This window comes from Lathyrus oleraceus, chromosome 2 (assembly GCF_024323335.1).
Source record: "Lathyrus oleraceus cultivar Zhongwan6 chromosome 2, CAAS_Psat_ZW6_1.0, whole genome shotgun sequence".
Taxonomy (NCBI): Eukaryota; Viridiplantae; Streptophyta; class Magnoliopsida; order Fabales; family Fabaceae; genus Lathyrus; species Lathyrus oleraceus.
Window position 1 is genome coordinate 414052770 of NC_066580.1, and position 23328 is coordinate 414076097.

Consider the following 23328-nt stretch of genomic DNA (forward strand, 5'->3'; position numbering starts at 1 on the left):
GAGTCATATCTGGAACATGTATGTGTAAACAAACACCAATTCTTTCAAAGTTTATTTTATAAAGTTTAAAATTCTTTACCAATTTCTCTTTGCCTTTACTAGTCAATTATCTTTCTGCATTTCTTCTTTCGACACTTTATGTTTTGTCAGTTATTTTCTGCCATTTATCTTATCTTGTCAAATTTACATCTATTTAAACGTTTCTAATCAACACTTTTCGACATAAAAACTTTATAAGCCAAATGAAAGGTACAAAAGTCATTCTAGAGATTTACGAAGTTATTTAGATTTGCACATGTCCTAGGATTTGTGTGGTTGATCCTGCAAGTAACCCAATTCTACAAGTTTTGGAAAACCAGAGGTTGTTCGCCAAAATTCACTGCGAACAAATTGGCACGCCCAGTGGGACAGTGCAGAAATCTAAAACTTAGATAATCGTTAGTCAAAGTTTTTTCTTCGTTGTATGAGACTAAGAAGCGGTAAATTAGCCGTATCTGACGTAGAAAGACCTAAAAGAACAAGAGTAAGGAAAATGGCGAGTCAGTCAAATAATCCAAATAATTCTAATCCAAGTGAAGCCATACCAGTATCCAACCCTATCCCTTCGACGGGAGGCAATGTAGGACCAGTCCCTGTGTCAGAGGCTATGCCTTCGTCAACAGGGTCAATACCAGCGGTTTCAATATCACAAAACGCGCCTAATTCGTCCATTAGGGCGCAACAAATGCCTGTTGGGACACCCCCTCCTATGGGAAACACTTCTAGGCTTTTTGTGACGAATTTCACCATACCTCTGCCTGGTAGGGAACAACCATTTGGAATGCCAACTTCGGTAATGGCAAATCTACACAGTTCCCCGGTAGTGTATTCTGATTCTATGGCCAATATGTCTTCACCTTTACAAGGGTCAGGATATGGCGGAAACATGAGTAGACTAAATCAACAACCACTTTACGTGCCGCCGATAACAAATAATTCTGCGCAGGTAATTAGACAGCAAATGGACGAGAGTAATCATGATATGGTCCAAATGTTGACGCAACAAATGGGAGCGGTGTTTAATCCTCTAATACAAAACACCACCCAAACAAACCAATTGTTGGCAGCACAGATGACGCGCATTGCTGACTTTTTTGGGGTCCCTCAAACTCGACACAGAGAACAAGTGGTTCATAACCCAGTGGTAGCGGTCCAGGAAGAACCTACGATAAACCAAATACCGTTAGACAATCCTCAGACAAACGTCAGAAACCAAGAAGATCTAGTCGAACAGCCTCGTGTCAAAGTCCCTATTTCACAAGAACCTAGAAGGATAGTAATCCAGAGAGGCCAAGACGCGGATGCTGTGTTGCAACAGCGAATCCGGTATAATAACTCGCCTGTCGAAAATAATTTAGCGGCCATGATCGAAACGATAATGGCACAAAATGGGATGAACATGGGATTACAAAGGCCCAGTTACGCTTCCCCACTATCGGAATATATTCTGCAAGAAGAACTGCCACCAAGGTGGAAAGTTCCTAAGTTCACAAAGTTCTCAGGAGACACTAGTGAGTCCACCTAAGAACATGTGGCACGTTATCTGATCGAAGCGGGAGAAATAGCCCGTAATGAAAATTTGAAAATAAAATATTTCCCTAGTTCCTTGACAAAAAACGCGTTCACTTGGTTTACATCTCTGCCTACAAACTCAGTATATACGTGGACCCAATTAGAAAGGTTGTTCCATGAACAATTTTACATGGGACAAACAAAAATAAGTCTGAAAGAGTTAGCCAGTGTTAAGAGAAAACACTCAGAACCAATAGATGATTATTTAAATAGGTTCAGATTTCTAAAGGCTAGATGTTTCACTCTGGTGCCAGAACATGAGTTAGTCGAAATGGCCGCAGGGGGACTAGATTATTCTATAAGAAAGAAACTAGATACCCAGTATCTGAGGGATATGACACAATTAGCAGATAGAGTGAGACAGGTCGAAAGGTTAAGGGACGAAAAATTCAGAGCAAATAAGAATAAAAAAGAAAGGGTGGCCTACGTAGGGGTTCGCCAAGATGATCAGTATGACGAAAACGAACCAAGTAACTTCGACGAACAAGAGATTGACTTAGCAGAACTAAAGCAAGGTCCACCTTATTCGTGTAAAGTACTAACTCCGTCGAACGGAAAGCAAGTCGAAACCAATGATAAGTTCCCCAAAAGAACTTATACATTCGACATCACCAAATGTGACGAAATTTTCGATTTGTTGGTTAAAGATGGTCAATTAATAAAACCACCAGACGCTAAAGAACCGCCTATGGAACAACAGAAAAAGAGAGGCTTTTGTAAATACCATAATTTTCTGGGCCATAAAACGTCTCGTTGTTTCCTTTTCAGGGATCTCGTTCAAAATGCTATCCGTGACGGAAGGCTGAAGTTTGGTGATAAGCCAAAACAACATATGAGGATTGATTCGAATCCCATGCATCCAGTCGAAGCCCATTACGCTGAACCATCCATTGTGAACATGGTGGAGGTCGAAATTGCTCCTGATGGCAATCTCGAAATAGTGGAAGCTGTTGGAGAATTCGACACAAATATCAACATGGTGGAGATTGCTGATGATCTCACAAACCAGAACGAAGTTGAAGTTACTGAAGGCTTTGACGACCAGAATAAGATGGAAACTACTGAAGGTTTCGACAAAAAGGACAGTGACAATACTGCCGAAGATGGTTTGGTTCGACAGGACGAGAATTGGGACTGCTTGGGACAGCCAAGTGGGAAGTATGATTATCTCGTGAAATACAATGCGCCGGTAAGCTCTCAGATTGACATCAACACAATCCAACCAAGCGGTTGGGGAGATGTTCCTTCAGACAACAATGAAAAAACAGTTGAGGCAATTGAGAATCTCCCTGATATGAAAAAGAAGGTTACTAAAGACCTCATTATTGAAAACAAGGCTATTGAGGGCCTTAATCCTGATCAAACAAAGACAGGTGATGTCGCAAACTGCGTCAACACCATGGGACCTTTCAGCAAAGAGGTCACAAGAATCAAAACAGAAGTTGTGAATGGTCCTACGAAGCCTATGACCAGTGGAATCCTGCACAGAATAATGGAAGACCCCAAAAGAAATTGGAACAAATGTTGTTGCAAACATGGTCCCAGGAACATGTCTTGGTGCTGCTGCCCAGAAAAGGAGTTTGATCAGATGCCAAGAGGTGTCGAAGTCGAAGAAGAAAGACTCATCAAGAAAATGAACGACTTAAGCATTGCTGACGAACGAAATGTTGGGATAAACATGGTGGAAGTAACTCAGGGAGACCAAGCTGAAGTGGGTGAAGATCGTCGTCGAAAGGAGTACCAAAGGCTGGCGTACCCTATAGAAGAGGAAAATCCAGTGGAATTCATCAAGAGGTGCCAAAAGATGAGGACCGAAGTGATGTTATGCCCAGGCTGCAGTGCAATCTTCGACAGAAAGGCAGCAACCAACCTAGAAGCAGTGGATAAAGCCAAGAAGAAAGAGAATTGGGGGACAGTAAGATATGACCCAAGGAGAAGTGATCACCACCAGTGGAGGCATGGAGAAAGATACCATAACACTTACAAACCATTTAACAAAGCAATGGATGACAAATGGGTTCAACCCATTAGAGATGCCCAAGGGCAGAAAAAATGGGGAAAGTTCGAGGTTCAGAGAGGCGCTTCAGTGGAAGGCAAGAAGGAAATGGAAAAGCACAAGCCAAGACCATATCCTTCAGAAAACTACAAAGGAAAAAACCCTATGTCAAGATCTCAATGGAGAAGATTCTAGAGGCAGAAGAGGGCAGAAAAAGAGGCTGCAGAAAAGAGTGTGAGTGGAAAAGACACTGACAGCAAAGGTAAAGCAGAGTCTAGTAACAATCGTCAGATAATGAGCAGAAAAGAGACTTCCCTCCAGATCAATCCTGGCAGCATTGTCGAACCAGTAGCGTCGAAAGAGAAGATGCAAGAAGACGACGAAATAACTGACAACTTTGAATCTGACTCAGAAGCATCCTTTAATGTGATCTGCAACATGGTCTCTGTTCTCCCTAGAGATTATGATAGAGTCATGGAGGTCGAAGACGAAGAAGATGAGATGGAAGAGGAAACAATGGCACACAGGCCTGTTTGCTACTACGTCATGAATAATGGATGCGTCGAAGAGCAGAACGCTTTCTTCGAAAGGCCAGATGATTCCATGAAAGCACATTTGAAGCCTTTGTTCATAAAAGGAAAGGTGGAGAATGTTGGCGTGAACAAGATACTAGTAGATGGAGGAGCAGCAGTAAACCTGATGCCTCATTTCATGCTGAAGAAGATTGGGAAAGATGATTCAGACGCAAAACCTCACAACATGGTGATGTCGAACTATGAAGGGAAAGTAGGAACCACTATGGGTGTCATCCAAGTGAATTTGACTGTTGGAACCATAACAAGGCCAACAATGTTTATGGTCATTGCTTCAAGGGCGAACTACAACCTACTGCTTGGAAGGGAGTGGATTCATGGCGTAGGAGTCGTACCCTCTTCAATGCATCAGCGAATAGCCATATGGAGGCCAGACGGGATCGTCGAAAACATTGAGGTTGATCAAAGATATTTCATGACAGAGATAAACAATGTCAACAGTCAAATTTTCGACAAGAACCTGGCTCACATACCTCCATGCAGTCCAGTCGAATTCGACTTAAAGGCAACAGACAACGCCTACTGCTCCATGTACCTTCATCCTACATATGGTTTCCAGTGGGACAAAGAAGTAATTGGTGAATCTTACATGTGGGGAACTACTCATATAGCGCCAACAGGATGGGGAAGCGAATTTGACGATGACGAGTAAAAAATCAGCGCTCGAAAAAATTACGGCTTACATAGCCGAAAACAAACTCAAAGAGGCCCTTGAGGCTGAAGTAAAATACATGGTTGTCGAAGCCAACGAAGAAAATTCCAACAAACAATGTCCCCAAAGAGACGTTGCAGAAGATCATGATAACAACCAAATGGGCGAATGGCAACACCAAAAGCTTGACGCCATTTATGACGACGAACCTCTAGGGTTCGAAAAAGATCTAGTGTCAACTAACGAGAAGATGGTGGAGCAGGATCCATTAGAAGAAATAAACTTAGGAGTGGGGGCAGAGAACAGACCAACCTACATAAGCGCAAAAATGGACCCCCAGTTCAAGGTCGAAATAGTCCAGTTGTTGAAAGAGTTCAAAGACTGCTTCGCATGGGATTACGACGAGATGCCTGGGCTAGACAGAAGTTTGGTCGAACTGCAGCTACCAATAATGGAAGGAAAGAAGCCAGTAAAGCAGACTCCACGACGCTTCGCACCAGAAATTCTGTCGAAAATAAAAGAAGAGGTCGAAAGACTTCTAAAATGTAAGTTCATCCGCACAACCAGGTATGTCGAATGGATTGCAAATATTGTTCCTGTAGTTAAGAAAAATGGCAAACTTAGGGTATGCATTGATTTTCGAGACTTAAATTCGGCTACCCCAAAGGATGAATATCCTATGCCAGTGGCAGAAATGCTTATAGATGCTGCAGCAGGCCATGAGTACTTAAGTATGCTAGACGGATACTCTGGCTATAATCAAATTTTTATCGCTGAAGAAGATGTTCCTAAAACAGCTTTCCGCTGTCCTGGAGCAATAGGAACGTACGAATGGGTAGTAATGCCTTTTGGTTTGAAGAACGCTGGAGCAACTTACCAACGTGCTATGAATTCCATCTTTCATGACTTTATTGAAACTTTCATGCAAGTGTATATTGACGATATTGTGATTAAGTCTGTTTCAGGAAAAAGTCATATAGATCATCTTCGACAATCCTTTGAAAGGATGAGGAAGTTTGGTTTAAAAATGAATCCACTTAAATGTGCTTTTGGTGTGCAGGCGGGTGATTTCTTAGGTTTTGTGGTCCACAAGAAAGGGATCGAAATAAATGAAAACAAAGCCAAAGCCATAATGGAGGCGAAAGCGCCATCAACAAAAAAGGGGTTGCAGTCTCTGCTAGGGAAAATCAACTTTCTCAGAAGGTTCATCTCCAACCTTAGTGGAAAAACGCAAGCTTTCTCTCCTCTACTTCGTCTAAAGAAGGAAGACTTTGCATGGGGGCAAGAACATCAAGCGGCCTTTGACAAAATCAAGGAATACCTGGCTAGTCCCCCAATCCTAATGTCTCCTTGCAGAAAAAGAAGTATGAGATTGTACATTTCGGCATCAGACAAGACATTAGGAAGTATGTTGTGTCAAGAAGATGAGAATGGCGTCGAAAGGGCCATTTATTATCTCAATAGAGTCCTGAATGATGCTGAAACTAGATATAGTATTATAGAAAAACTATGTTTATGTGTATATTTCTCTTGTATGAAATTAAAGCATTATATAAAACCTGTTGATGTATATATTTCCTCCCATTTCGACGTAATAAAATATATATTGTCTAAATCTATTTTACATAGTCGAATTGGAAAATGGGCTTTAGCATTAATAGAATACTCCTTGAAATATCTGCCTCTAAAGGCTGTGAAAGGACAAGTGGTTGCTGATTTTATAGCTGACCATTCTATAGATGAAGATGTAGAATATGTCGAATTAGAACCTTGGAAACTGTATTTCGACGGTTCTAGTCATAGAAATGGAATTGGCGTTGGGATGTTGATTATTTCTCCTGACAGAATTCCAACAAAATTCAAGTACAAAGTTGAAAGTCTGTGTTCAAATAATGAAGCAGAATATGAAGCTTTGATTGCTGGACTTGAAATCTTGTTGAAATTGGGGGCAACAAGAGTCGAAATAATGGGTGACTCTGAACTGGTGATAAAGCAGTTGACTAAAGAATATAAATGTGTAAAGGAGAATTTGATCATGTACTTTGTAATAGCCAATAGACTTCTCAAAGAATTCGACAATGTGGCCTTTAGGCACATTCCCAGGCTGGAGAATCAAGAGGCGAATGATCTTGCTCAACTAGCGTCTGGATACAAAGTGTCGAAGGAAAAGTTAGAAGAAGCTATTGAAGTCAGAGGGAGAGTCGTATACACCAAGTTGTCCCCATCAGATTTGGAGTCAATAAGATTAGGATACAGTGACGAAGAAAATTTTGAGATATTCAATATAGATGATTCAGGAATTGCAGACTGGAGAAAGCCTATCAAGAATTATCTACAAGACCCAAATCAGAAAGCAGAAAGAAAGAAAAAATACAGAGCTTTAAGTTATGTACTTTTTGGAAACGAACTGTTCAAAAAGACTGCAGAAGGAGTCTTGTTGAAATGCTTAGGTGAAGATGAAGTCTACATAGCTTTGTCGAATGTGCACAGTGGAGCGTGTGGCGCACACCAAGCAGGTCATAAAATGAAGTGGTTATTATTTCGACAAGGAATGTATTGGCCAACAATGTTGAAGGACTGTGTCGAATTTGCAAAAGGATGTCAGGAATGTCAAGTACATGCAGGCATACCCCATGTTCCTGCAAGTGAGTTGCATTCAATTATAAAGCCTTGGCCATTTAGAGGATGGGCTTTAGACTTGATTGGTGAAATTCGACCAGCCTCTTCAAAAGGGCAAAGGTACATTTTGGTTGGGATAGACTATTTCACTAAGTGGATTGAAGCTATACCATTGGTAAATATGGATCAAGAAGCAGTCATAGATTTTATCCAAAAGTACATAATTTACAGATTTGGGATACCTGAAACAATAACAACAGACCAAGGATTTGTGTTCACTGGTAAAAACATGCAGAAATTTGCACAAGAAATAGGTTTTAAACTCCTTACTTCGACACCCTACTACGCTCAGGCCAACGGGCAGGTTGAAGCAGCCAACAAGGTAGTGATAAATTTGATCAAGAAGCATGTAGGGAAAAAACCTAGAAATTGGCATAAAACTTTAGATCAAGTTTTGTGGGTTTGTCGAACGTCTCCAAAAGAAGCAACGGATTCGACTCCATTTAAGTTGACTTACGGACATGATGCAGTGTTACCAGTCGAAATATATTTGCAGTCAGTTAGAGTGCAAAGGCATCATGAAATCCCAGTAGATATATATTGGAGCATGATGATGGACGAATTGGTTGATCTGGACGAAGAAAGGCTGCGTGCGCTAGATCTAATAAAGAGACAAAAAAAAAAGAGTTGAAATGTTTTACAACAAGAGAGTAAAATTCAAGACCTTCTCAATTAGTGATCTTATTTGGAAAGTAATCCTTCCTATGGATCGAAGAGATAAGTTAATGGGAAAATGGTCTCCTAAGTGGGAAGGACCTTTCCAGATTTTGAAAATGTTTTCAAATGGCGCATATGAGATTGAAGAAATAGAGAAAGATAAGAGAATCCTAAAGATAAATGGCAAGTATTTGAAAAAATATAAGCCAACATTGCAGGAAGTAAAAATAACAGTCGAATAATTGAAAACATAATTGTGATAGCTCTGCCAAGTGGAAATGGCACTAAAGTTATTACAAGAAAGCCTCAAAGGACTGAGAATTGTTAAAATTAATTCGACTACAGATTGAGATTAGCAAAAGTTTCTTTCAACGTGGCGAATTTCTTCCTCTAAAACTGGAGTCGATGGTCACAAAGACTTTTGTGAGTAGAGAGAGTCTCAATCTCTTGACTAAGTTGCTGGCCCTTTTCTGCATGACGAATACCCGCCTTCAGTTCGTCGTCAATCTCAGTCTGCTTAGGTTGCTGTATAGATGCCTTGCGTTTTTTCTCTTGAGAGATATTCTCTTGAAGTGCTGCTATTTGTTTTTCCCATTTCTGGATATTATCATCACAAACAGCAACTTCTTTGATGTAAGTTTCAGAAAGCTGCTGTAGCTTTGAAACTTTGTCAGTCAAAGTTGCAACAGCGTTCCATTCAGCAGTTTAAGCTTCAGATTTTGAGGAGATTTGGTGGGTAAGATCTCTTTGACGATGAAGGTCTGCAGTTGCCAAGTCAATAAGGGTCGTCAGCTCCATCACAAAACTGCCAACCTCAGTAGAAGTTTCCAAGACATTGACTTGCTTCAAAATTTTCTTGAGGTCAATATGGGTAAGGGCGTTTTCTTCCAAGACTTTGAACAAATCAACATCAAGGATCTTAGTCTTAATCTTGGTCAACATGTTACCAAGAGATCGTGCTTCAGAAGTGGCCCCAGAAGTAGTCTAACTGCTCTGTGAAGAATCTTGAATATTAAAACGAGTACTAAGCATAGCCTTCAGATACTCTAAGGGACTCTGCACTTTGAGATTTTCAAGCTCCTCGCGAGAGAAACTAGTCGAACCAGTTGATTTGCCACTTCCTGGGGTCTGGTCAAGAGCAGATGGAGTGTTTCGCTCTAAAGTTTGCTCAGCCTCCATTTGTTTCGACTGGTCTCCCCCATCTTGGGCAATTTCGTCTTCATGATCATCTTCGACCCCAGCTTCCATGTCAGTATCATCACCATGAGTTACAGCATCTAATCCTGGATGAGGAGGATATTCATCTTCAGAAGCTTCACCCCTTGTAGCGTCGAATTCTGCTACAGTTCGCCTGTCATGATCACTTGTGGGGATATCTTCTTCTTGGACTGTTTCCTCCAGAATTTTCTCAGGTGTTCTTTCGACAGCCACTTGTTTCTGCAAAATAACTCTAAGCTTAGAAGAAAGAGAGGCAAAAAGATGAATAATACAGTCGAAATAAAGATTTACCTCAGGAATCTCAGTGTTAAAGCTAGATTTCCCACTCTCTGTATCCTTCGACTGAGGGTTAGCAGTGGGAGTACTTGCAAAATCCTTCCTAGTTGATCTAACAATGGATCTTTGGGAAGAGACCTTTGTGAGTTTCTTCTTCTGAGGAGGAGGGGGGATTAGCTCTGGAGATTCGTCACCAGATTCTTCATTAGGAACATTATCCTCTTCTTTCTCTTCTTCACTCTTTCTCTTTTGGACTGATGGGGGTTTTCGACTTACCTAGTCATACAGACCAAAACCAAGTTAGTTTCTTAAAAGGGAAAGGAATAAATGAGAAGAAGTGATGTGTTGTACCTTTGTCGAATGTTTCTTAGCAGCACTTGACGATGCTTCGACAGAAGTTTTCTTGGTAGGAATCCTCACGGCTAAGGAAAGAAAGGAGATTCAGAAACGAATATAAGAAATACATGATAATACAGTTAGAATAACAAAAGAAAAAAATCATGTTTTCTGTGAACACCTTCAAGAGTGGGATCTTCCACGCGAACATGTTCTATTCCAATATGAAGGTGTCCTTGGTATTCGTCCAGATGATACTTAGTCGGAACCACACGCTCAGCAGGTTTTTGGTACTGTTGACGAAGAATTTTCATAAAGTCCCCACAAACGAACCAATCTGGAAATGGAGGGCTAAATGCCACGCCAAATTCAGCAGTTGGCAAAGGAGGAAATTTTGGTGGATGACAACTGAAAGCCAGGTCATAGCGCGCCTCTGGTCGAAGATTTGAAGGCAATGACAATTTTTCAAACTTCTCTGTCAATTTACGTTTTAATTCTGCTGCTGCTTCGTGTATGGTTCGACTAAGATCATCAGGTCTATACACAGTTTCGAAATATTTTTGAAATTTCTGTATTTCTCTAATGTGTCTTTGAATACCTTTTTTCGTCCGATCCTGCACAAAAGCGAAGGCATTTGTTAAATGTGTAGCAAAGGCAGCTACGTCAAAAAATCTGTTGGAATAATAATCTTTCCACCATTCATCGAACTCAGGAGTACATAGGAATGATGGTCGAAAGATCACTGGTCGGATGTCGAGAGAGTCATCAGTCAGTTTCTTCGACAGTTCTTTGCCCTCACCTTCAGTATGAAGGGAGTTGTAAAAGATGATGGATCCTTTCTTGGGGAATATGGGTCGAGGTTTTATCTGGATCAGGCCAAACTGTCTAGAAACAAGGTTGGGTTGATAAACTATCAAAGCAATTTGGGTTTTAGTGGCGTTACGGTAAGAAAAAAGGAGCCTAGGGGTTAAGAATGATTCCCAAACATTCAGAAATATATTTTCATCCTTCTGCATTTCCAAAGGCAGTTGTTGGGTAAACCATTTAGGTCCAATTTTTCTATCAGCAAAAGGTGCCATGGTCGAAGTAAACTGATACCTCTTGGCAAACATCATGACATGGCTTTTGAAAGCTTGTCGAAGGCTAATCCCTTCATCAGTTGGCGTTATTTGCACCAACCTTGGCCATTCGACAGTCCTATTTTTCACTTTTTCTTCATCTACCTCTGGCTCTACAGGGAGAGAAGCTTCAAATGTGGCATTGAGCCATAATTGCAAGAGCCAGAAAGGTCCTGATAAGTTGATTTTACCTTGGGTTTTGGCGTTTTTCAAAAGATGTACGCTCTCACTCAGAGATTCATAAAGGTTCGCCAGAATCATTTCGCTCAAGCATAGTTTTGTGCCTGCATGAAGCTGATTGGCTACGGTGATGAATCTCTTAGCAACCTGGAGGGAACGAGAGCAAAACACATATTTGGATAGCCACAGAGTTAGAAAAGTTATGTGTTCGACATCTGAAACTTCAGTGGTGCTCTTGTCATGATAATAGGACGTAAATAAAGAGTATGGGGAGAGGCTAGTTTCGAAAGCGATGGTATCTTCGTTCAGGATAATGGGGTCGAAATCTATACCGTTGGGGTGAAGGCCAACGATGGCTGCTGTGTCGAAGAGAGTAGGCGTAACCATCCCACGGGAAAGGTGAAAGGTATTATAAGTACTGTCCCAGAAGTAGAAAGAAGCCAAAAGCATATTAGGGCAGATATTGGGTCCTACTCTCGACAACTGAATAAGGTCGAAAATGCCTACTTCTTTCCAAAAAATCCCCTTTAACCTTTTCAATTTTATCTAGCCAAGATAAGTAGTCTGAAGGGTCTTTCAACCATGGACAAGTCCTAAATATCCTGTTGTGATTCAAATAGGCTAAGTTCAACTCTCCAACATCCGTCGAACTCGATGGGTCATTTTGTTCTACAATTTTCTCTTTAGACTGAGGTTTCACTCCAGCACCTATGGGTTTTGTATGGAAATAAGATGGAAAAAATTCTCTTAAACGATCTGGTTTAATCTCAGGATTTGGAAGGGGACCTAACATAGCATGACAGTTTCCAGAAATAAGAACAGGAATTAATACCTGGGATCTATAGATGCATTCTTTTTCTTTCTCATTTGGAGGTTCAGGAACATACTGTTGATTTCCAATAGTCATTGGTACCTTCAAATCATGCATAGGAGAGAGAGTTGGATCTTGTTTCTTCTTGGAATGTTTGCTGCTTGAAGGTTTGTGGGGAGCCATTATTAGGAAGAACAAAGGATTTTTTCTCAAGGGAGTATGAAAGCTTAAGAAATGGGTATGAAGAAAAGTAATCTGAAGCGTTAAAAGAGTTTAGAGAAAAAAGGTTTATGGGTATTTATAGGAGGAAGATGATGAAAAACGCTTTAAAATGTTAATGATGATAGTGGGACACGTAGCCGATTTTCATGGTGATGTTGAAGAGGTGGAAGTTGAAAAGAAACCATGATGTTAGGAAATGATGGAAGTAGACTCTGAACGTGGGCTAGACGTGACATTTTGGAGAAAGTGTAATGATGAAATCTGTATTGGAAATTGAGATTACAAAAACTTGGGAATAATGAAATTAAATGACATGGCATCAAAATACTGGTTGACAACAAAAGACTGTTTCTCCAAAAAACGGTCGAAACATCTTTGCTGGGGGGCAATTTGTATACGTGCGTTTTTGACGCCATGAGATTAGTATGCAAAATGGTTCCTTCGACGAATGACGCCATAAGAGTTGTTCGACATTTCGACAAAATGATGGTTCGACATTTCGACAGGATAGTTGCAGATGGAAAGACGTCTTTGACAAACACGGATGATGCTATGATATTTCAACAATCCGACAGAGTCTGGAGAAAGACGTCATTTCGACGTGAAGTGTAAATTCAAATTCAAAAGAATTGTGACGTTTGGCAGAAGACGCGTGGAAGCATCTGGCGAAAGGAAGATAGCCAAGTGTCACAGTTTTAGGATTTGTTCGTTAGTAACAGTTGTTTTATTTGTATATAAATAGGATAGTTGTTATCAGAAAAGTGTGTGAAAAATTACTTGTACAAAATTCCTGAAAATACTCAAAGTACCCGTGTGAGAGAAAAGAGTCATATCTGGAACATGTATGTGTAAACAAACACCAATTCTTTCAAAGTTTATTTTATAAAGTTTAAAGTTCTTTACCAATTTCTCTTTGCCTTTACTAGTCAATTATCTTTCTGCATTTCTTCTTTCGACACTTTATGTTTTGTCAGTTATTTTCTGCCATTTATCTTATCTTGTCAAATTTACATCTATTTAAACGTTTCTAATCAACACTTTTCGACATAAAAACTTTATAAGCCAAATGAAAGGTACACAAGTCATTCTAGAGATTTACGAAGTTATTTAGATTTGCACATGTCCTAGGATTTGTGTGGTTGATCCTGCAAGTAACCCAATTCTACAAGTTTTGGAAAACCAGAGGTTGTTCGCCAAAATTCACTGCGAACACTGTCGTACCCACAACTCCCATTTCCAACCATTATCAGACATGATGAACAGAAGAGCTTCATCCCCTACTCCTGAGGGTACTAAAGGTACAGTTCATGAAGGCTTCAAACCTCTATTCATGGTCAAGTTTGATGGATGCAGCGACCCTTACGAGCACGTAGCCTCCATCAACACCCAAATGGTCATCATATGAGCATCAAACTTACTAAAGTGTAAGTTGTTGTTAGGCACCTTCAGAGAAGCTGTCATTCGATGGTATATGGGCCTTCCCTAGGCCTCTATTAACAGATACCAAAAATTGGTGAGAAAGTTGGTACACCAATTCACTACCAGTCGCCACAGTAAGATGTTCATCACTAGTTTGTTCAACATTCGCCAGGGCCCGTCGGAGACGTTGAGGGACTATCTCGCCCGCTTCAACGAGGCCACGATCAAAGTAGTCCCTCCAAACCAGAAGATATTCGTGGGGGTATTCTAGAACAGACTCAAGGCGAGACACTTCAATGAGTCCCTCGCCCAAAATTTGACGCTCTCGCTGGAGGAAGTAGTCGCCAGGGCATAATGCTACATCAAAGGTGAGGAAAGCAACGCCAAAAAGAAGGCTCGCGATGTCGAGGAATGGGTCACCAACTCCGAAAGCTATTATCCCTCGAAGAAGAATAGCTACACCTCGTCGGTGAAGGACAAATCTCTGTTTAAAAGGACAGGAAATGTGATAGAGAATTTAACGCCCTCGAACACCTGCTAAAAACAGATTTGGTGCGAGGTGCTCTACCTGCATAATATCCTGACTCCACCTGCCTCCAGATCTGAGATAATGGGGTCTGAACCTGAAAGGTGGTGTAAGTTTCATAGACTAAAAGGACATCATATAGACGATTGCTACCAGATAAAGAATGATATAGGAAGAATGATACAAGAGGGTCACCTCAAGAAGTATGTGAAAGACGACTCTTTCCATCAGGAAGAACGACGTAACCCGTGCTGGAGAGACGATGTCGGGATCCCCAGGCACAACAAAGCTAAAGATTCGCACCTGTACGGGTACAGCAAAACCACATGTCACACACTCATCACCATATCCAGAGGATCCGCCATGGGCGTGAGAGCAAATCCGCTCGCAAAATATACGCCTGTCAAGTCCTGAGCATAGACGACCTGCCCAAGATTACTAGAACGAAGGCACTAGAAGTCGCGTTTGTCTTCTTGGAAAAATATGTGTTCGGCGTTCACCCTCACAACGACAATCTTTTGGTGATCTTCGTCAAATGTGAGGAATGGAAAATCAAAAAAGTTCTAGTCGACCAGAGAAGTTTTGCTGATATATTATATTGGGATGCCTTTGAGAGATTGTACTGACCCCGAAGAGTTGAATCTCTTCTAGGGATCGCTTGTGGTATTTTCAGGAGAACAGGTGTATGTCAAAGGCTATCTCACTCTGAGGATCACGTTCAGAGAGCAAGACCACGCCAAGGAAATAAAGGTTAAGTACGTAGTCATTGATGCCCCGCTTCATATCTACAGTAGAATACAAGGAGGTTGTATCTCACACATGGATGAAAGTCATTTTCCTTTTCATGGTATATGAAAATGAAATTAGACGCAGGAGGTTAGAAGAGAGAAGAAAGAAAGTGTGAATCAATACTTCCGAAAATTTATTGGAATTCCAAAAGTAATGGACTCGCACAAACATCTAATGGGATGACTCCATAAACTGGAAAATACCCACGCCAAATAGTCACATGTAAACATGGCAGACTAATTTGTCTTCTCGAGGAAAATCCATTACGAGGTGCATCTAATGCTACCTACGCCTCTTCCCCTCTAACACTCAATCTGGCCAATTCGGTTAACATCCCGCCAATGTTGATGTGTTTTCCCAGACCTTTTGAATACCCAAGCCACGTAAGCATAGGCAAGACCGAATCACTTTCAGCTAAGGGACTCGTCTGATATTTCCCTCACCCTACACTGAGGGACTCACCATGAAGAGGGCGTCGACCTCAGCCCAGAGAACCGTCAGCAGAGCGATAGGCAGCTTAAGAGAAGATGGCTGGTTCCAAAACACTTCACCCTTTAATTAATAAAGCCATCATTCTTGAGGGACTATGTAGTGTCCTATTTGGAAAATTCCTAGATAAGGGCGTCCATTGCCTAACAAGTAAGTCTCCAGGACACAGTACAGTGGAGCTACCCACACGGCCCATTTGATAGTTTCAATAATCAACATCAAAGGTAAGTATTTATTTATTGTATTCATAGGTATTGATGTGATATTGAATTATGCTCAACAGTTAATATAGTTTAAGTGAAAATTTATCAAGTTATTTATTTGCATAGAGTAAGTAATTAAAAATGGTAAATGATAAGTGAGATTCAAATATGAGAATGCTTGTTTGGATTAGGGTCCATCCACCGATCACGCACATATTCTTTTAATCAATTATATATAAATTAGTCAATTGATCAATATTATCATGTATCACTCCCTGACAACGTTTATGTCTAAACTCCTGACGAGAATTTAACTGTATTATTTAATCGGCAATCTCACAGCCTATTAAACAATACGATAGAATTAAGATTCGATACTCTAGTGAATGTTAAACCTAAATCTATGTCTAGAGTTTAGCATCTAATAGATGATTATCCTAGATCGAGATTCGAAGAGTATTTCTTAACATAATTTGAATCTATAATTTAAACAAATAAACAAGGATAACATCAATATCAATAAATGACTAATTCATATAACTCCATGATCATAATAAATACATACGGCACCGATGGATTACATTTAATCCCAACAAGAAAGATACTTAGCTACTCATGGTAGCTTTGATTACAAATGAGAAGAAAGGAAGATGGATGAGCATTAATGACGATTTCCTGACAATTGATGTGTATCCAGCTTATATTCTTCAAGTATACTCCTCTCTCTCTCTCTCTCTCTCTCTCTCTCTCTCTCTCTCTCTACTAAGCTATTTGTCCCCAAAAATATCCAGGACTCCTCAAATGAAATGTTTTTGAACTATATATAGCGGTCTTGCTCTGCTGCTCTCGCCTGACGAGTAACCTTTCTTCACTCTGAAGTATCTGCCAACTCTGTATCTCAACCCGCCTTGTCTCGCTGGGCGAGCAAAAGGATCGCCTGACAAGCTTCCTCGCTACATCTTCGCCTAGTGACAATGGAATATTTTTCTTCTGGAAAGTCTCTGACTTGTCTCATCTGGCTCTCGTTGTAGCTTTGTTGGGCGAGATGGCTCTCTTGAGGCTCACCTGGCAAGAAAGGTGATGTTTTGCTTATGTTTCTCCTTGCCTGAGCCTCGATGTTGGCTTGTTGGGCGAGCTCTCGCCTTGGCCTTGCTAGATGCTCGTAAGGCGAACATGCAAGAACTTTTCTTCTTTGCTTTGTGTTTTAATCTTGGTTATTTGTGGGAATTTATGCACAATAACAAAGAGATCAAAAGGCACCACACATATATGTATCAAACTTAATCATATGTAATATTTGGGTATCTCAGTGGTAAAAAACGTTAGTTTGATCCAATAAGTGCCAAGTTTTCATGTGGTCAAATATTATCTTTTGGCACTTATCACCCATCGAGGAAGAAAAAGTCACGGTTGACTCCGAAGATATAGTTGATCAACGACCTCTCTAAGAAAGGGGGAAACAGACGAGACCACGTCCAGAGGGGTCCATAAATCCTAGCCTTGGAGAATCCCTATAAATAGATGATCCTTCAAAGGTACAAAGGATTAAGTCATATTCATTATACCCAATATTGCTTAAAGAACACTTTTTTTCAGTAGTCCTAACACTGGTCATTTAATCGCATGCCTGCAACCTAGCAGCGCCGGCTATAACAGAGTCTCTCACCTCATGTTAGCGGTCCTTAAACAACCTCGAAAACCAAAATTTAGGGCTACTCGCCCCATTGAGCTAACGCTCATTCCATTTGTGCAATATACCTACTAGGATCTCTGAGTCTCTCTTCCCTTGTAGGGGGAATACGCACACACCCTATACTTTTTTGGACAGTACAAATATTTTATTTTTTAGTTTAGAATGACTTTTTTTAAAGTCAGACCCGACCTGAAAGCTTATTTAAAAGTCTATTTTACATTAAGACTTTCAAATAGTTTATTTTACCTATGAAACCTTATAGTTGATATATATATATATATATATATATATATATATATATATATATATATATATATATATATATATATGTTGACTTATTATCTTCTTTTCTAATATATTTAGCTTATTTTATGTATTTTATAATATATCATAGATTTTTTAATAGTCTAAATCTAGTCTATTTAATTAAATAGACTTTTAAAAAAGTTATAAGCTTGAATTTTTTAATAGATAGGTTTGATCTGACATAATCTTAAATAAGTCATGTTATAGGCTCATGTAGACCGACATGGCCTATTCCCACCTCTAAGATTAATAAAGGTGTTACCGATCATCTTGATCTTTTTGCAAAATGATATTTTTTCACTTAATCTCTCTTAAATTACAAATTTAAACCAAAGTAGAAATGAGAATATCTCATACCAATTAAAACAGACCTACATTCTAGCCTAGAAAGGCTCATGTTATATCAGACTTTATTTTAAGGGTAAAGCTAACTTGTGCCCCAAGGGCACATGTTAAGAAACCCATAAATAGAAAAATTATTTTGAATAAATAAATAAAATAATTAATTGTAAGTTTGTAATAAATTTAATACACAATTTCCAAGAATTTATTTCTATATTTATCTTTTAACTTGTGCCCTTGGGGCACAAGTTAGCATTACCCTTATTTTAAATAGAAAAAGATGTAAGTTTTGTTTGGTAAAAATAGCAGTTGACTAATAAGATAGTTGATAACTTATAACTTGTTATTGATAATTGATGACTGATAGCTTATAATTTATAGTTGATGGTTGATAACTGATATGATAACTTTTAGTTAAGAAGTTAATTGAACTGTTTGAGAAAACAAAATAAAGTACATTTCTTTGCATTTAATACATAATTATTTTATTTTAAATTAAAATAAATTATAAAGGGTAAAAATGGATTTTAGTAATAGTAAGGGTAAAAGTGAAAGAAAATGATAAATCATAAGTTATAACTAAAACGCTATTTAAAATAGTGGATAGAAAATAAGCTATAAGCTAATAAAATAAGTAATAAAAAGATCATTAACAAACACATATTTTATTGTCATATTAGCTTACTCACAATAAATTATAAGCTATAAGCTCAAAAATATGTAACGCTTAACAGAATCCTAAATTTTTTTATAAATTTATTTAGTTAAAAATACTAGGTTTCAGACCATAAAAACGTCCTTTAAATTTATCAAGTCGCTCTATTTAAATAAATATGAATAATTTTATTATTATTAATATATTGTACAATGTACTTTGAATTAAAATACAAAAAAAAATAGTTATTTCGAATAATTTATAAAAAGATGATTAAACATCTTATGAACAATGTCATAAATTGTTTTCATAAGTTTTCCTAAACAAATAGTCTCACAAACTTATGTTGTTACGTAAGCTCGGATAAATCAATGCAAACAACTTTTAGTACCATTAATCTTTAGTTTTTTAGTCTATAGAAACATTAATTAAATTAATTATTTACATATGTTTAAATAAAATATGTTTTTAAGTAAACTAAGAGACTAATCAGACCTGATTTTCTAAAAGGTCAAACTTAGGTCTAAAAATAAGTTTATGACGGACTATAGGTCAGACTTAAACTTTGATATTTTTAGGAGGGAATACTTAGCAGATCGTTCTTGAAGTTATTGGAGGAGGGTTCAATGACACTTCGGTATTGTCTCTATATGCAGCCATGATTATTGGCACGCATGGGATGGAGAGGTAAAATAAATATGTATTTATTATTTGAAACATGTGTTATAATATTTGAACGTTATGACAATGATGGTTTTTTTGGAGTACCGTGATTCTATAAAATGCATCAACCATAGTAGGAAGATTGTAAAGCTGTAGTAGCCAGAGAAGCAACGATTTCATGATGTCATGCACTTATCTAGGCTACAAGATTTATGTATGACTAATTATATTGTTATTAACCATGGTATGTTGTCAGCTTTTGTGGAGATATGACACTTAGAGACGTCATATTTTCATCTTCTGATTGGTGAAATTTTCATCTCACTAAATGATGTGTCATCCCTGCTACATCTTTCGATCAAGAGAAAATTGCTAGACCACTCCAGAATCATCAGACTTGATGCACTAGACATGATGGTGACCTATTTGCAAGTTGACCCAGGTGATGCCTAAAAAGAGATACATGACACTAGAGCTAGATTTTCATTTCTAGAGAGGTTGTACATAAACCACTTGATTGTAGTAGTGGAGTCTTATGGCGATGATTCACATGTTTTACATCATAGAGCATGTGCATTGAGGTCATACCTCGTGTATTTGGTTGGCATGTTCATGTTTGTGGACAAAAATGCTTATTATCTCGAAGTCATTTATCTGAGATACTTCTTTGACTTTGAGCGTACCCATGAGTACAACTGAGGGCGCTTGTTTGACTTACCTGTATTCGAATTTCAGTGAAGTTTATCTTTGGAAGACAAGACAAATGACAGCATGCAACGTGTTGTTTACAATAATATATTTGTATCTTTAATGTTACTAATATTTCTTGAGCTACATTTTACTAATATTTCATCTGAACCATTTTCAAACATGGATTCTCTCTCACTTTCGACGCATCTTCGGTTGGTCATATGAGGATTTTTATTCTGAGAACTTGTCATGTGCTTGCGCATTCGTATTACTCAGGAGGAATAATGCGAACGGGTATATAGAGATGAATATTTTTGAAAGACACTTCTGTAAAGGTCACTATAAAGGTTATTTTATTTGAGACACATACTACATTGCAATACATGAGACAAAGAAGGAAACTGAGGGTCGGATATACCTAATATTTCATTTTTATTTGATTTTAATAACATTTGTATTATGATTTATAATTTATCAAACAATGATGTTTGATTTTGAATTTTAATTAGATTAATATATGACATTTTATTTAAATTACATCATGATTTAATTGTTTAATTGATGATAAATTTATTTTGATAGTAAATTTAATATAAATGGTTTAAAATATTAAAAAAATAAAAAATATCAAATTTATAACAAATTTATTGCCTAAGAACTATTACCGAAGTATACTTCCATATTGTTCTCTAAGTCAAACACATTACCATGAATTCAAATTATGTCCAAAATTATTACAAAAGTGTGCATACAAACCTAATTGAGTATTCTCATGTTCCAGAAGATGCTCAAATTTCCGAAATAATACCTCATCTATTAAGTTCGTACAACATCTTCAAAAGACAAAGAAGTGTTACCAGATCCATCCGAAATCTTATCTCTACAAACCGCCCTCAGATGAAAGAATAGGTCTAGTCGTCTAGACTAGACCAATGTAGCTTAAGAGCTACGAACCATGAGCAGTACATAGAATTGGAGATTCCCCAATATCTCATAAGTCACTGAAAGACTGAAGGATATACAGCCTTACACTTTGGGGTTGTCAGACTCATACTTTTTCTTCATGGAAGGAAGAACCAACCTGTCTTTTACAAAATAGCTCTACTGGACTCAAGCTACCTCCACTATGAAAACACTTTGATAGGAACCATTCTAACCATACTTCATGCAGGAAGTGTTCTCCTCACCATTTTCCCAAACTATAACGTGATTCTCAATGATAATACTTTACCCACAAGACTAAAGGTACAAGTCCAGATCACCGGAATTGACCAAGTACCAGAAGCTATGTCAGCTACTCTTCATCACCAGATGATATACCGCTTGCAGAATCACTCGATAGATCTGCCTCTCTCAGGTTGCTCTTTTGATTCACTATTGGTTATCACCAACAGGGAAGAAGACATACCCTCTATAGTTCAGATTCCGAGAAGGATTACAAGGGAAGAATTAACTCAGCTAATTCCCCTTGAATGGATAACCAACTACGAGAGACTCCATGTTGATAGAAGACCTATCCAATCCCAATAGGCTACTTTCAGAAGATTTATTAACAAGACGGTCAAGACGATTTTCAAAAAGCCAGACGAAGGGTCAACCTTGATGTCTCCAATCTTCCAGACTATGATGATCCAACCAGTTTTAAAAGAAGATTGGTGTCATGTCCATGTTGTTACAACAAAAGGAAAACCCATATACACTGATAAAATAGATGGCCACTTCATCTGGGATGTTGATCCAACAAGATGTGACCCATATTGTGATTGTTGGATGCATGACAATGATATTGACCGACATATCATTCTTACCAAAACAAATAAAAAGGGGAGGTGTAAACCCTCTCCTCCTCCTAAAAGGAGATATGATCCAGACAATGGTCCATGGGTAGGAATCCATGGAAAAAAGAAACCCCTCCCGATCTATGAGGAAGGACTTAAAACCCTCAAAAAAGAAGGATCGTTACCACCTGATGATCCAACTCTTATTACATGGTCACCAACAGACCATTGTAAGCTACTACATCCTTCAGTCGTTGCCCAACCAATTCCTTGCTTTATGTATTCATCCATAACTCCAGAGTACGACCGATAATTTCCTTATCTAGAAAGAATGATGGATCCAATCACAGGCATGACGTCTAAACCCTTTATTCATCCTAGTGAAGTTCAGCCTGATGGGAAACTTAAACTTTTAACTCAAGCTGAAGAAGTTCTAAATTGCCAATCTGAAAACATGGTTTCTCAAAATGAGATTCTCCAAAACCTTGACAAAAGGGTGGATAAGATTGCTGAGAAAATAGATGAGACAAATGAGTATCTCAAGGTTTTATCCCAAAAAATGCAGAAGCATTATAGGAGCTTAAAAGCCCAAGTATCTCAACTGGATTATGATTTACGACATATGTTAGAAGAGAGAAATTTTGGCAAAACTTTTGACCAAAAGGAAAGAGAAATCATAAATCTATAAGGCCAAGTAAATGAGATAGATGATTTCTTAAGAGCCTCTCATGAAAGAAAGCCCAAGCCAGTTGAAAACTCTTTCTTTGACCCTTCTGCTTTTCCTACATATTTCAAACAACCAGAAAGGCCTTCTCCTTTCTACCCTACCTATGTTTCATCACCACCAGATCAGGTTAGATACATACCTACAACTTATAGGCCAAAATCTACTAGGACTGCAACTCCCTCGACCTCCAAGACAAATGGCAAAGCTTCCTGCCTAAGCGCTTCATCCTCAGACTCTCAGGATATCCCTGAAACACCTCCTCCAAAAATCCAAAAAGAAGAAGAAACCCCTAATAAAGGTTTTCAAGCCATGGCGATCACTAGAAATTACGAATCTTCCCAGAAAAATCACCATATTACTGAAACATCGGCACAAAAGGAAGACGAGTCCTCGACAGATGGTGACAATAACTCTGATCAAGAAACATCTACTGATGAAACACCAAGATCAGTTTCATCAAAATCAGAATCTGAAGACAACTATATCCCAAGACTCTTCATGGCAAATATAAAAGAGGAAGATTCCTTTTTTGAGGAAGAGTCCCCTGAAGAAACTCTGATCCCTGAAAGGACTAAACCAAATGGCGGTCTTTGGTTCACTTTTGATGATATTCCACCCAGCCGCTGGAGAAAAAGACTACTTGAATTTGGAGCTTGGCTTGACACCCAAATGATGAAAACAAGTGCAGATAGCTATAGG